At 39.2% G+C, this 3,425-nt stretch overlaps 1 pseudogene; it reads right to left on the reverse strand.

The window, feature by feature from the left end:
* Positions 1-1,293: 1,293 nt before the first annotated feature.
* LOC128193796 (amidophosphoribosyltransferase 3, chloroplastic-like) lies at positions 1,294-2,964 on the reverse strand (annotated as a pseudogene).
* Between the last annotated feature and the right edge of the window lie 461 nt (positions 2,965-3,425).

Raw genomic sequence — 3,425 nt, forward strand, 5'->3', positions numbered from 1 at the left:
TTTATTTTCTTTATTTTTTCACTTTGAATCTTTGTTGATATCAAAGAACTGCAAAACAAACTAAATAGAGATGAATTGAGCATAATCTAAACAAAATAAAAACAAGATAAGTATCAAAATTATTTTAAAATTCACATTTAACATTTATTAAAAAACTAGAATGTCCTAACAATATTAAGACATAAAAACACACTGGGAGCTTTGCGTAGATAGGAAATCTTGAACATGATCAAAATATATTATGGTTGAAATTATGCACTAAGCATGTTAGAAAATATGTTATACTTGAATTCACTCAAAGACTCGGTACAAGCGTGAGTCTTGAAAAGTATATGCACCTAATGCTTTAATATGGGTCGACTTCTAGTTTTGGTGATAAGAAGGTTGAATCACACCTATACCATTATTAACCGTAAGTAAAACAGTAGTGTATTTTCACTTTCTTTATTAAACATACTCAAGTTTGTGATAACTTCAACGAAACAATAAGTAAAGTATATCGTTGTATACCTAAGTAACCCATGCTATCTTGTAAACACTCTCACATGTGAGAAAATTTTTTATCAAGGAAGAATTGACTAAATAAACTTTATAGAAGTTATTTGTACAAATAATTACAATAATATTTTTCAGTTGTTGAATAAAATAACTTTAAAGTTTAAAAGGGACTTTTGATTACGAGAAAAAAAATCTATTTGTTTGTAAAAAGTTAGAAATTTTGAGTTTTATTATTAGATAAAAATATTAATTTATGTTTTACTGCATTCTAAAAAGTTCACAAATAAAAATATAAAGATTCAATAAGAATGGAGACATTGTGAATCGGTTTAATATTTTAGATTAAATGTAAAGTTAAATGAATTATTTATATTTTATGGGATATTTCTTATTTTTATAAAATATTAAATAAATTTAGACAAAAATTAATATGTGAAAAAAAATTTGATTTGACCAATTTTACCTTTTAGTATGCTATGTGAGACCCTTAACACCCCAAGCTATCTTGACTATAAATGTGTATTATATAAAATATACTTAAAGTCAAGTACATTTAATAAAAGATTTAATCATTTACGAAGTTCCTATTTTCGCGTGGAATCTCAATTTAGTTCCTTAGTTTCTGGACTTCTCAATTGGGTCCCAAATTTATGAAAATTGCAACAATTAGATCTTTTCCGTTAAATTGTGTCCAACAGCGTTAGTGTGTGTCTGATGTGGCACACTGTAATCAGTTTCTTAACTGACGTGGCTGACTGAAGAGGGGCAGTGAAGCACGTGGATAATAACAATTTTTTAAGTCCTCCCCACATAGTGCGACCTTATCAACCCCTGCTGAAAGGGAACCCTAGCTTTTGCAGCATAGCCAAGCACAGCCACCACCCCAGAATCGGGAACCGCAATCACAACGTCGCACTCAACGAGGCTCTCAGTGGCCAGTATTTCCCCAAATTTCCTCCTAGACTCGTACACAAACCTCCTGAAGACAACATAGTTGGGAAGTGCGAAGTATATGTGCTCGAAGATGCATTGCTTTGTCTCCTGATGAGTCACGAGGCTAAGGGATTAGATTCCCGTGTGGTCCACCAGGGAGTACGCCCCCTTCAGATTCTCGCAGGCATCCACGACTCTGAGTAGGAAATGTCTATGCTTGGAGGTGGCAATCAGGTGGAGCACGACCTCGGTGTCGGAGGTCGTGTTGAAGATGGACCCATTGTCTTCCAGTTTGGAGCGGTAGTTCACGAAGTTTCCATTGTGCGCGACAGCGACGGAGCCGAAACGGTAGCCGGCAACGAAGGGTTGGACGCTCACGAGCTTGGAGTGGCCAGCGGTGGAGTAGCGGACGTTGGCAATAGCGCAGGAGCCGGGCAACTCAGATAACTTCGATTAAACCCTAAATACCCAAATTGATACCCCAATTTGTGAAATGGAATGAACTTTGGACGAATCGAACCCTAGAAGTACTCAGAACAATCCCAATCCCTAATTCGATCAATTCAAAATCTGAATCCCCATTTTGGTTTAAAACATTTATTTTCTTTTTAATTAAAAAATTGTTATTATCCACAGTGATAAGATATTAAAGCCCTCACAGATTTGTCTTTGGTACTGTTGACCCAAAACTTGTTAGCCGTTGCTAGGACTCGGGTTCAATCCCCAAATCCCCGGCAACGGCTCCAAAAACTTGTTAGTCCAAAAACTTGTTGGGCTCGATTTCGGCAAGTGCACCGAATCGTTCAAGTAATAAACCGGTAAGACCGGGTATCGTTTTCCCAAGAGACTCGTAATACTAGAGAATTGTGCGATTAACAACTCATATAAACTCAAGAACATAACAACAATTTACAAACAAGTGCAGAAATATAAATTCATACATAATTACAAGGTTGGACTTTGGTATTGAAGGCACTTGGAAATGGAAAAGACTAGAAATGGTATGAAATGACATTGTTAAGGCTAGTTTTCACCAATGCACTCTTGTGTATGACCAATTTCGTCTCCTCTCTATCAATTTACTAAAGTCAATCCACTAAAACACTCTAGCCCTAATCCCTTAGGTGAAAGAGCCTAGGTTTTCCCACAAGCTCCTCACGCCCTCCATGAGCTCCAGCCGTGAAATTGCACCTCCAAAGAACCAAAGACCGGTTCCCCTTCGCGTTTTAGGGTTAAATAGACTATGTCTGCCACATCAGTAAAAATCGCGCCCGGCGCCCTCTCTGAGCCTCTCGCAAAAAGTCGCGCCCGACGCCACGTCGCGGACCATCTGGATAAATTGAAAGTGGACGAGCGTCCTCTTATCCCTATGGACGAGCGTCCTCTTATCCCTATGGACGAGCGTCCTCTTAGCTCCTGGACGAGCGTCCACTCTGCCTGGCTGGACGAGCGTCCACTCTGCCTGGCTGGACGAGCGTCCACTCTGCCTGGCTGGACGTGCGTCCGCTCTTCTGCCTTCTGGACGAGCGTCATATTCTGCCTCTGGCGGGACGAGCGTCCTCTCGTTCGTTCACACTCGACGAACGTCCACTTCTCTCTAAGCGAGCGTTCGTTCGCTGGCGACGATCGTCCTTTTCTTGGTGACGAGCGTCCTGAATCTTGGACGAGCGTCCTGCTTGTGCGAGCGTCGTGCATGTGCGACGAGCGTTTCTACATGTGCTTGCTTTGGTTTGCTCTATACATTGTTGGAGACTCTTCCAAGCTCATTTTTAGCTACAAAATAAGAGATTATTGATGAAAGTACATCAAAGTAGCCAAAAACATAATTATTTAGAAAACAAGGCAAAACAAGAGGATTAAGCAAGTTATAAGTTAGAAAGGAGTTGATTTTGCTACTAAAATGATGCTTAAAATATGGTAAAATTGAGCATTATCAAATACCCCCAAACTTACAACTTTGCTTGTCCTCAAGCAAAAGTACTTCACCTAGTATA

This window comes from Vigna angularis, chromosome 8 (genome assembly GCF_016808095.1).
Source record: "Vigna angularis cultivar LongXiaoDou No.4 chromosome 8, ASM1680809v1, whole genome shotgun sequence".
Taxonomy (NCBI): Eukaryota; Viridiplantae; Streptophyta; class Magnoliopsida; order Fabales; family Fabaceae; genus Vigna; species Vigna angularis.